We start from the raw sequence: 13,792 nt of genomic DNA on the forward strand, positions 1-13,792 counted from the left end.
CAACAGCCTCGTGTGCATTCACTCAAACATGGCAACAAAACAGGTGGTGGAGTAATGCACAAAGAAAAAGTTTCGAAAGTTTTTGCTTCGCTCTTCGGTTCTCAAACACTTAACCTCTTAATGCGGTTTTCTTCAGAATTTTCATTTTTTTCATTGCCATACCTGCTATTTATCTAGCCAACTAACCTCAGTATTTCCAAGTGGGAAAAGAATGGGTGATTAAACATGCAGTGCCGTTTATAATAGTTTGCAGCATTAACAATCTGTTACTTACAGAAAACAATGATAGGTGAATAGAGTGTCTACATGAATAACTGAACACGTCTCGTTCTGATACGAGTTCAGCGAAACATCCCGCCCCCTTTCTCGAAGTGACTGTGTTGTGGGCGATATTGTAATGCTAAGATTCGCACATAGCGTGGCCATCTACTTCCGATATTCGTTAAACTTTCGTCTTCAGGACTGGTTTTACTCCGAAAGGAGAGGTGTTTAATAACATTCAGCTGTTCTTCAATCATGTTTTGTCCCTGTTTAAGACTGATCCGAACGTTACCGCTAGAAGTTAGATGTTAGAAAAAAATATCTATGCAATGGGACATCATTATGATGACCATTGCTGCAACGATATTTTGCTTGTAGGTCACCGACTGCAAGTGAGGCATTTAAAGCATTTTCATGCGCAGAAAGAAAGCCAATGGAACGTGTTTGAAGTCGCGAATGGCCCTTCTGTTATAACAATATTTCCACATAGTCTGAGTATCGCCTGCTTATGGAATAATTAAAGAAGTTGCTTCTACTTCGTATACCATGACAGTTCTCGGTAGGGTGCGAGATGTGTATCATCAGTCATTTTATATGTGCACTAACATGAAGTCATGTTCATACCTCTCACTACGTTCTTCACCTAGATGCATCTAAAACTGACCTTCAAGTGTACGTAAATGCAGATTCACCATACATGAACGGCGTTATGTAAAGCAATCATTTCCGATGATGACATTACAAGCTTGTGGTTACCTATTCTATTCCTTCGATAGGATATACAGTAATCTGGTAATGTGAGGTGCTCCGTACAATAGACATGTGGCGGAGTAAGGATGGTGTACGATGTATGACGAGTGAAGAGCACTCCCCATTGCTGCTGGACCTGTGCAGACGTGGAATTCCTAGCACAACCAGCTCAAATGTTCAGCAAGTAATTCAGTTAATTAACAACTTATAGAATTATTTTGTTCTTCATTCAGTATCCACAAGTATGTTAAATTACTCATTTTAAGTTAGTGACTCGCCGGCAGCTGTGACCGTGCGGTTCTAAGACGCTTTAGTCTGGAGCCGCGTGACCGCTCTGGTCGCGGGTTCGAATCCTCCCTCCGGCATGGATGTGAGTGATGTCTTTATGTTAGTTAGGTTTAAGTAGTTCTAAGTTCTAGGGGACTGATGACCACACATGTTAAGTCCCATAGTGCTCAGAGCCTTAAAAAAGTTAGTGACTTCCCTACGTTGAAAAACAAGACTAACTCTGAAGCCGTTGTTAATTTGTATCATGCACATTCAAAATGTCCGATCCAGTATGAATGACTCGTTCGATAGGTAGAAGCGAATAATTTCATTCAGGTCATTGTTGATATCTTCGTTTTCTTTTTTTTCTTTTTGCGTACGTTTACGCCCTTTCATGAAATTAGTAGCCCACATATATTGATTCGATTCTTATTTTTTTCAAACATATCATTATAAACTGCACTGTCGCCAAGAACTAGTTTTTTGCGACGTAAACGAATTTTGGTAGTCGTGTTTAGTCATCTGATAGATGATTTCCATTCAGCTTTGTATCCAGTCTTGTCGCATAATAATTACGCAACTAGCGCTGCTTTGAGGTCCAAAATCGGATTTGCTTTAAATACACGCATCAACGGTCGTGAGCGCTAATTACCTTCGAGACTCGACGTGGCGAGTTGATTTTCGTCAAGGATGCCTTTATGGCGACAAAGGCGCCATTATCAACACCTCAATGAGTTTGAATGAAGTCGTGTCATGACAGGATTTTCCTTCCGCGATATTGCAGGAAGGCTTGGCAGGGATGTGGCCACTGTACATCAATGCTGACAGCGGTGGTCACGGGAATATACAGTCGCAAGAACACGGCTCCGGACGGTTACGTGGCACTACCGGTAGGAATGACCACTGTGTTCGGCGAATCACTCTGGAGCGTCGTCCTGCATCTGCAGCAGGAAATTTCAACAGCGGGCGGCACAACACTGACACAACGAAGTGTTAATAATTGAATAATTCAAGGACAGCTCCGAAAGATACGCCCCGTAGCGTGCGTTCCACTGACCCACACCACCGTCATCTGCTATTTCAGTAGCTTCAAGTCATTGGAGGTCAGGGTGGAGCTCCGTTGTGTTTTCTGATGATGGTTCTGCCTCGGTGCCTGTGATGGCCGTGTGATGGTTAGAAGGAGGCCAGTTCGCGACCTTTTAACAACTGTCTGCGTGCTGGACACGCTGGATCTACTTCTGGAGTTGCGGACTGAGGTGCACTGTCGTCGTCATCCCACACACCCTGACTGCAAATTTCTACCTCAACCTGGTCATTCGTCCTGTTGAGTTGCCATTCGTGGACATAGTTCCAGCGATTGTTTTACAACGTGATAACACTCGTTCACATACCGCTGTTGTAACATAACATGCACCAGAGACATCGACTAGTTGCCTTGATCTACTCGATCACCAGATCGATCTCCAATCGAGCACATATGGGACATCATCGAACGATAACTGCAGTGTCATTGACAACCAGTAGTAACCTCCTTGCATTGACTGACCAAGAGATACAGCCTTGGACCTCTATCCTACAAATAGACATCCGGAACGTGTACAGCACAATGCATGTATGTTTGCATGCTTGCATCAAACACTCTGGTGGTTGTACTGGTTACTAATGTACCAGATCTGCAATGGCTTATCTCGCACATACATTAACTTGTGATCTAGCAATGTGCATCACATAAATATGTTACTTAGAAAAATTTATTCCCTAAATTTTATTACTCTACTTTAATTACTTTCTGGTGCTACAATTTTTTTCCGTCCGTGTATCATTAAGAGCTGTATTAGTTCATACTGTGAAATCAAATCTGGGGTATGTGTCTGCTCATCTACTGTGGCATTACCTTTTATATGAATGGCACACCAATACCACGATTCACAAAACACCATCATGTTTGATTAACTGTAATAGTTTTTTCGTCAAGTCGTACCCTGTCAGAAGCAGTCCTTCGCCTACGAAAAAGAATTGGAGAACAGTGAGCACTGATAGTCCCTAGCTTCATTAATGCTCATGTGACCGTGTTCACTTTTACCGTCAGCTTAAATTTTCGATCGCCTATTCTGGTAGCGGCTAAAACGCAATTAAGATCGTTACTCACCGTGAAATTGTTACATCGTAGTTGAGAGACAGGAAACCAATAGAATCAGTTAATTTATGGCTTTTGTAAAATTGCGTACAATACAGCTTTTAAACCTATTGCCCTTGATTATGGATCAGTATGACTTCAACGAAGTGTTTTTCATTAGCTCTTGGCCTCAACATCTTCATTTATCTTGTGATAAATCTTATTTTTATATATTAGTATTCACAACACTTTGCATTCATCGCTATGGCGACACATACAAATTAAAAGGCAAGTACACGAAAGGACAACTAAGGAGAAGAGCATTAAGGACGCATTTAGACTTTCATTCTTAAGACATAACAGTACTGTGTAATACTCACCAAAATTCAGTGTAGATTGCTCCACAGAAATTTGGAATGGTAGAGTGCAATGTTAAGTCTGGTTGAAACTGTTAAATAATCAAAACCCCCCCTTTAGTTCTGTTTCCCATACTTTGCAAACAAAACAAACGAAATGGTGGGTGACACATTTATGCAAGGAGCTTCAAAAATTGGCTTAAGAAAATTTTAGAGAATGGTGTTTGAGTGATATATGATTATCAGAACTTTTTATGCGTTGATGTTCCATGACTTGATACATAACAGGAAAAGTTGCTACCTATGATTAAAAACCAGAACACCATAATGAAATATGAAATTTTATTAAATCAACGTTTATCTGTTATTCAGCAATACCACACAACTGGTAATTTTTTCGACGTGCGAATTCATCTCTGCTATTGCCATAATTATGATAACATATAATGCAATAACATAAACAACAAAGGATTTTATGCGGTTAATTAATGCCCACACCCACCAACCCATCTCACCCCTTCCACCCTCCCTCCACATATACATATACCCTTTGAATTAATTAATTTCAGTTTTATAAAAATAACACTCAGATAAGACTTCTTTTTGAGAACGTAGCATTGACTAGCACAGTTGAAAGTGTTTTATTGATACTTTGCAAAATACTGAAGATATGAAGTAATTGTCATGTGGACTAGGTGAAATTTACGAAGCAGTTGACAATGTAATGTACACAGGCCTGGCTGATGGAGGTGGGGGTATCTGAATACTGTTGCCAATACAAAATTCCGAATTTTCCATCGTACAATGTCTCATTAGTTACCTTCATCGTGTGTATTTGTCGCTGAGGACGCATTTTCTAAAGCTCCAGGACGGAATCTTTGACAATCAGAATGGATTAACTCTTTTCTCTCGCAGATGATCTACATTAAATTTTCTTCGCTGGAGGAGCTAAATTTTAAATTTAATGGCTGTCACTTACCGACATCAAAGTTTATTAATAATAAGAGTGAAGCGGCAGTGAATGCTTAAACTACACAGCTTCTCTTGTATGATACTGTGGCGTGAAACAAAATAACATATACAAGGCGATTGAGTTGCCCGTACCTATGGGTTTTATGCAACCTGCAACGCCTTCAATTACCACAAACAGAATTTTTATATTCTCGCCTTAGTTACCTGTAACTGTTACTCCTACACCAAAATTGAACGTGATCTTTTGTAGAATTTTCAGGTAGTAAAGTTTTTTAATACAGATACGTTTCCTGATACCATATGCAAGAGATTCAGTTGTCCGTACCTATGGGTTTTATGCAACCCTCAACGCTATCGATTACCACAAACAGAATGTTTGTATTCTCGCCTTAGTTACCCGCAAACTGTTACTCCTACACCGAAATTGAACGTGATCTGTTGTAGAATTTTAAGGTAGTAAAGTTTTTTGTTGAGATACGTATCCTGCGGAGGCCTTCAATCTTTAACAATAAAAACGTACAAAAGTGGCTTTAAAAAGCGTTTTCCTTGAGTAACTAAAAAACTGTGGTCTCCAAGGAAAACGAATCTTGGTAAACGTTTTCATTAAATTTGCTAATAGTTTTGTTCATTTTTTTCTCTGGGTCAAATTGTTTGCGCGAAACGGTCGAGGGAGTACGAAAATTTAGCAATTGGTTTTTTAAGGCGTTGTGGATTGCATAAAAGCCTTAGGTAGGGGCAGCTGAATCATCCCATATATCGAAATAAATTGTGAAAGTTTGACCTACAATGGAATCTTCCATAAGGTTTCGGTGCATAGACGGTAAATAAGTCGCTGTTGAGAAACCACCTAAATCTGTGGTGCTTTCTTACAGTTGCAAGTACTTACTCAGTATAATAATGCTATGAAACATAACTGCAAAAATTGAAACGTCGGATTGAATGGTCATGTGTCATATGGAGGTATTCAGTACTACTCCAACTTTCAGGAAGTGCTTAGGCCCAGCAACCTCAACGTACCCCCCCCCCCTCACCCCCTCCACACACACACACACACACACACACACACACACACACACACACACACACAAACACACACACACACATAGGAACGCATATCAACATTTGTGCTCAAATTTCATTTCCTGGTGATGGTGCATTGCAATGTCAGATACTTTATTGACACCATGACACCACTGGACTGATTACATAACAGATAATTTTCAACAACTGTCCTATAAGCACATACAGCAATGTAGAAAACCCTTACAGAATTTTATTTAAAAACTTTTCTGTGATTCAAGACCCTGTTTTTTAACTCCTCAAACGGAGAAAGTGTCTATGGTCACACGATTATTTAAACAACAGCAAACGCTTATTTTACGACCATCTCAGACAAACGGACAGTAAATATGAGGAGGAAAAGGCAACACGGTTAGTTGGAGAGAAGTAGAAGATATATTGTTGCTACAACCCACGTGGTGAAGAAACCCGTGCTATAGTAGTAAAATAATATGGGACATTCTCCCCATTTACTTGAAAGTAGTGTATCTTGGCAAAATAAATGTTGCTAGATATGCGTGTATACATTACGATAACCTGACATCCGCACTTTCACAACTTCATCTGAAATTAAATACACCAATCTACTGAAAAGACATACTAGGGTGTTTTTTCCCGTTAATCTAATGACTCCATCACTCCCGCTGAGCTGAGCACATACTGATTACGTAGAGAACAAATACAACCGCAATACCTCTGTGTTAGTTCATCATTTCTTCAGTGGTTACAACACTTTTCTTTGAGTCTCTCATTCTTTGAGTCTCAGTCTTCATTTCTGAAGTTCATTCTTATAAAAAAAAGGCCTTCCGTTTTATGTTTACTGTAGCGGTCCATCCAAATTCATCTGCATTAACATCTTTTTACACTACCAGTGATTTGTACATTTCCTGAGACTGTACTTCACTTAAGCAAGTTCGTGAATACGAAGTACATTGACATTATTGCCAACAGGCCGTATAACAACTTTCAGTTAAAAAAAAATAAAGCACCAAGAACACATGGTCGAATGTCAATACAACGTCGTACACGTATACACCATCGGCGGGTGTGTAAGTGATCAGTGTTACAAATGTCTGTGACAGGCAGGATGGCCACCAGAGTTTATTAGTATTGTTACAAGTCCTTGTAGAATGTGTAAGGGTCGTCAACAGCATCATATGCTGAGAGATCACTGTGAAAAACATGTAGATGCAGCGTACACGAATGAGACTGCCTTATCAGAACTTGAGGGCCTCTTTGTAGGTTTCTATTTAGTCGACTGATCGATTGGTAATATTCATATTTGTGAGCCACTCAGATCTGACAGTGACCTGGTGTTATGTGTGAGGACAGGTACACTCTCCACCAAGGTTCCAGACGACATTTGACCACTAACATGAAAGACCACCGTATGGTGCACTAAGCACATCGCAATCCCTTCATATCAGCTTTTTCCATCTGAGAAGATGTAGTGAACCCCATACAACACTCTTTGTTTTCTTGCAAAAATGGTTGCGATTTAGCAGCGGTCAAACTAGGGAATTACCGTCCATTGCATATGCTGACGTTAACGCCAATAGAGGTGCAATGTGGGTTCTATGGCAAAGGACCCGTTTTTCCTTATGTAAAGCAACTGATCACTTGTTTTACCATCCATATGTAATGCAATCATCATTTGGCTCTTTTTTTTTTTTTTTTTTTTTTTTTTTAGTTGAGGTGCATTTAATGGGCTGTAACTGTCGTTAAAATTACTATTAATACTCTGCAATTGTCATATAATACCTTAATTTGTCGTCAACAGCCCGCATCTCGTGGTCGTGCGGTAGCGTTCTCGCTTCCCACGCCCGGGTTCGATTCCCGGCGGGGTCAGGGATTTTCTCTGCCTCGTGATGGCTGGGTGTTGTGTGCTGTCCTTAGGTTAGTTAGGTTTAATTAGTTCTAAGTTCCACGGGACTGATGACCATAGATGTTAAGTCCCATAGTGCTCAGAGCCATTTTGTCGTCAACATAGTGGCTAAGCGGTGTACTTGCGTTCATATTTATTCTGATGTTCGTTTACGGTCTAATACGTTTAGCTGAATGTGATAACTGTCTTTTAATAATGGTAGCTTATGACCAAAAATTGGCGTGTCTCTTCCCCAAGTGGTGTAGTGGGTTGCTATTGATACCCTTACAACAGCCGCTCCCCACCCCACCAAGCGCCTCCTTTAGCATACTCAGCATGCTGAGAGGACGCTTGGCATGCGTGGTCCGCACCTCACTTGAGCAACATAACCAAACATCTGAATTTTCAGCAAGGTGCTGCACCGAATGCCACTAACCGATTCTTTACAGAAAACAGATGTAAAAGTGGAACATAAGGACTACAAATGTTACAATGCGTTCTCTGCAAGCACTAGCAAATGTTTAACAACTAACATCATAGTGCTCCAAAAATACGCTCTTGCTACATTTGATGCTCTACTGTTAAACGCAATAACATTCTAATCAAGAATACAGGACCTCGCAACTAATGCCACAGTTCATAACATGCAGGAATGTGTAAATGTTTAGCAACGAACGCCAAAGTGCCTAACCTGCAATCTTGTGTAAATGTTTAATAAGTAATGGCGCAATGCAAGAAATTACGCTCTTGCTACTCATACTATTACTCTGATCTTATAATATTAGAGTGAATAACTTTGGGGTAGGTTAGCTATGCACTTTATTACACATCTTCCACGCAGACATTGGCACTATGTTTTGCTGGGATTGTGAGTGTGATAAGGGTTTGCGTGAAGAGGAAAGGGATGACACACGCTCGGGGTGGCTAGAAACTACTTAAGTGTGCAACGGTGGCGACAGTGGTCGCCCCCAGGGACAATACTGGTTGTAGGCATATACCGAATGCGCTCCCATATCGCCTGTGCAAACACACAGTGTCTCACTCTCATTACGACGGCCCTAATGTAGTCATAGAACGGTTATGGTTGCTAACGGCACCATACGCTGCAGAGAATAATACTTACCCAAACTAAATCATGTCATTCATTTTGGAACATCGAGAGAGATGCGTAATTGAATAATTATGAAAATAGTGGTCCGAGAGCTAAATAAACCAGTGCAAAATACATTCCCTCATAAATGTATCACTGTACAGGGTTTAGATCATTTATGACAGGCAGATGTCTTAGAAATGAATCAATGTTCACAAGTGGATAAAGATTTTAAATGTATTTTAACTGCCAAAGTTGCATATTCCAAACTTTTGAGGTTCCCAAACCATGAATGGGAAGAATGGCAAGGATGACACGAATTGCTGGCGAGGCATCCTACAAATCAGTTCATACAGGCAAAGTTTCTAACCAGTATTTCAGGACATTAATGGATCATTACTGAATATTCCCTTACTCGTCATTCTCTGACAAGGATGCGAGTATGGTAGAACATTTGAACAGCACAACAAAAACATCGTTTGTGGATGCAGCTTCATCTTCGAGAATCCTACCAATGTTTACATGTTCTCGCACATATAATTCACATTATATAACTGGTTTTGCTATCATACCACAAAAATGTTCATATATGTGTGTGAATTCCTAAGGGACCAAACTGCTGAGGTCATCGGTCCCTAGACCTACACACTACTTAAAGATACTTAAACTAACCTGTGTTAAGAACAACACACACACACACCCATGCCAGTGGGAGGACTAGAACCTTCTCCTGGAGGAGCCGCCTAATTCGTGAGATGGCACCTCAAACCGCGCGGTCACTCCGCGCGGCATACCTTAAAAATGAAGCCTAATGAAGTCTGTGACAAATGAACTTCTGAATCAGTATACAACTGCCATAAAATGTTGGAGTCACATAGGCAGAAATTTGAAAATACAAGACAGATTTCGTGAAATATTACCTGCCGAAATGGTGTACAGAGGTGTTTACAATTTCCAAAATGCGACGAACAAACCAAAAACTTACATCTTAAAGATGGGTGAAGATGAAAAAATTGCCGGGATTTCGACACAGAGTAATTACAGAGATGATTCAAACCCAACGATTTTCTCATAGATTGTTTGATAACCTGCGGTGGGAGCTAGAATTTCGTAAAATAACTTGGATTTCCATCCTTACTCAACATTTAGGTGAATGATAAAGGCATTGTACATAAAAATACATACAATCCTTACAAGCATGCAGTAACATAATGTGTCTGTTAGGATGTGCTTCATGCATAGTACAGGCAGTGTTCTCATCAGTTTACCAGTTGACTTACAGAGACCCAGGCATAATCATTGTGGACCTGCAACATGCTTCATATACCTGACACATGATGCTAAGGGGTGTGATTTGTTGGATGACGCTTGTAAGAAACACATTTTAGCATACACTGCAAATCAAGCTGTAGCAAGCTGTCATGTCACAGTCCAATAAAGCCAAGCAAATACATGAAGGAAAGGATACAGGCACAGGGTAATCTATTCCGGGATTCACAGTTGATATAGCATTGCATGCAGTTGTATGCAGGTGGGCGATGGGGTAAAATTCAGAGTGCTTATAGACCTCAGTCGTCAACCACTTACAAACCAGGAGAAGAAATCTGTAGGATGTTTAACAAATTGCATCCTCTCATCAATGTCAGAGCCTTAATGTGTTCAGAAGTGGACAGCGCTAAGAAGTAGAAGACTGCTACCTAGGGTTCTACCAAAACCTAGTGTATTACATGGAATGATCCCAATGTTAACCGCAGGACTGGGCTGATTGTCAGCTATCGGATCTTTGGTTGGACGTGCTGTGGCTACAGCCAGACAGTGAAGAAAGCACACAGTGCATAACAAAAAATTCAGGAGGTGAGAGGAACCTTGGGCTTATAGAATGTATCGTTACTGGGAAAGAACTTTACTTAAAACAGTACATGAAAGAGCCTACAATCAGATGGATCATTTAGAAATACAGAGCTGCTTAAATCCATCAAAAATTGTTGCATTCCCAGATTGTCTGGAGTGTTTATGAGGAATACATTCCTGAAATGTAAATAATGCGGCATTGGCAACCTAGATGTTGACGGAGTATCTGAGATTCACTGGGTTGCACATGTTAAGATCAGAAATAACGTGTACTACTTCAACACATACCATGATTAACGTTTGAAGAAGAATTACTTTAGAGACAACAACAGTGTATCCTACAATTTACGATGATACAAAGACTTCGATTCATATCACTGTGGACATTTATGTCTAACGTTTCTTCCGACACCAGCATAAAAACAAACAACATGTACAGTTGCGGAAAAAAAAGAGCGAGGCCCCTCGCCTTTTCGTTATGCTGATGCGCACAGCCTTAAAGTCTGGCACACAGCATAACAGGCAAGACGATGACGTGCTACCAACAAGTATGCACAGGCGTGAAATTGAAAAAGTATCCGAACTTTGTCAGACTGTTTTCAGTCTTGTGTAAACTACACTCCTGGAAATGGAATAAAGAACACATTGACACCGGTGTGTCAGACCCACCATACTTGCTCCGGACACTGCGAGAGGGCTGTACAAACAATGATCACACGCACGGCACAGCGGACATACCAGGAACCGCGGTGTTGGCCGTCAAATGGCGCTAGCTGCGCAGCATTTGTGCACCGCCGCCGTCAGTGTCAGCCAGTTTGCCGTGGCATACGGAGCTCCATCGCAGTCTTTAACACTGGTAGCATGCCGCGACAGCGTGGACGAGAACCGTATGTGCAGCTGACGGACTTTGAGCGAGGGCGTATAGTGGGCATGCGGGAGGCCGGGTGGACGTACCGCCGAATTGCTCAACACGTGGGGCGTGAGGTCTCCACAGTACATCGATGTTGTCGCCAGTGGTCGGCGGAAGGTGCACGTGCCCGTCGACCTGGGACCGGACCGCAGCGACGCATGGATGCACGCCAAGACCGTAGGATCCTACGCAGTGCCGTAGGGGACCGCACCGCCACTTCCCTGCAAATTAGGGACACTGTTGCTCCTGGGGTATCGGCGAGTACCATTCGCAACCGTCTCCATGAAGCTGGGCTACGGTCCCGCACACCGTTAGGCCGTCTTCCGCTCACGCCCCAACATCGTGCAGCCCGCCTCCAGTGGTGTCGCGACAGGCGTGAATGGAGGGACGAATGGAGACGTGTCGTCTTCAGCGATGAGAGTCGCTTCCGCCTTGGTGCCAATGATGGTCGTATGCGTGTTTGGCGCCGTGCAGGTGAGCGCCACAATGAGGACTGCATACGACCGAGGCACACAGGGCCAACACCCGGCATCATGGTTTGGGGAGCGATCTCCTACACTGGCCGTACACCACTGATGATCGTCGTGGGGACACTGAATAGTGCACGGTACATCCAAACCGTCATCGAACCCATCGTTCTACCATTACTAGACCGGCAAGGGAACTTGCTGTTCCAACAGGACAATGCACGTCCGCATGTATCCCGTGCCACCCAACGTGCTCTAGAAGGTGTAAGTCAACTACCCTGGCCAGCAAGATCTCCGGATCTGTCCTCCATTGAGCATGTTTGGGACTGGATGAAGCGTCGTCTCACGCGGTCTGCACGTCCAGCACGAACGCTGGTCCAATTGAGGCGCCAGGTGGAAATGGCATGGCAAGCCGTTCCACAGGACTACATCCAGCATCTCTACGATCGTCTCCATGGGAGAATAGCAGCCTGCATTGCTGCGAAAGGTGGATATACACTGTACTAGTGCCGACATTGTGCATGCTCTGTTGCCTGTGTCTATATGCCTGTGGTTCTGTCAGTGTGATCATGTGATGTATCTGACCCCAGGAATGTGTCAATAAAGTTTCCCCTTCCTGGGACAATGAATTCACGGTGTTCTTATTTCAATTTCCAGGAGTGTATATTAATGCTGATTAATGTGTTAAACACAACGCGTAAATATAAGATACAAATAAAAGAAGAAACTCTAATTAGTGTAAACTGTAATAATAAAAATGTTCAGCTAATCGAGATAACATAACTGTTTTAGTAAGACAAAGTAACCCATATCGTTACGAATTAGCAAAATGTTATGCGCATTCGGCCGCGAAACGGTCTGTGTCAACGTTCAGACCAGTCATAGTGGATTACCGTTGCTGACCTACCATGAAAGTGTGCAAATTTAGCAATACGTGAAGATTAATAACGAAATTCAGTTAAAAATCATTCAGTGCCACACTTTAGTTAATTCAATTACTGACAGAAGCGGAAAAAGTAGGCAGTAACAAGTATGAAATTCTACAAGAGTTTCATATTGAAATCCACAGGGCGTCCGTACAGAATAAAGGTAGCAATAAAACGTATTGGGGGCGCTAGAATTTCTTAAAATTTCTTCACTGATAGTCTATCTGCCTCCATCGAGATTAGAACCGAAAACAAACCAAACCTCCCTTGCTGTAGCTAGCACCTTTCACTAGGCTAGCAGAGAACCCAGGCAAGAAGCCCTCTGTTATAACCCCAGACATGAATAAGCCGGCAATTTCACAATGAAAATGGCAAAAAGATCTGCAGTTTCTGTTGCATAGAGCTTACTGGACTAAAAACATGAATTTTCTACCCTTGTCACCGCTTATGCGACAATCATTCTGGACGTTTATGGAAATAAAATACCGTTATTTGCGACTAAATTTAATAACTATAATTCTGCACTAACCCAGGAAATAAATGCCTACAGAGCTGCCAAACGTATTCTACTATGTTTCGAATTCTGCATTGGACTCGCCACAGCCAGAATACGATCATTAGCCGAAGTGTTTCTTAAGCTAGCTAGCAATGGGAATGCTCGTTCTTCCAAAACGCGGTGGCAATAATACGGGGATCTGAATTACCACGTGTGTAGGCAAGTGGACTTTATTTGGATTCCTGTAAACGGATTTGGATCGAAAGCGTGGCTACGATTAATATGCTGATGTATCGACTGCAGCTAGAACATTTCGAATGAAGAGTAGGGGGAATGATTTATGCGGCCCTCATCTTCAGTAAATGTCATAGCTATTTTCGTTGATAGGATTTCGTCAGCTAAATCGG

Source organism: Schistocerca serialis, chromosome 4 (assembly GCF_023864345.2).
Source record: "Schistocerca serialis cubense isolate TAMUIC-IGC-003099 chromosome 4, iqSchSeri2.2, whole genome shotgun sequence".
NCBI lineage: Eukaryota > Metazoa > Arthropoda > Insecta > Orthoptera > Acrididae > Schistocerca > Schistocerca serialis.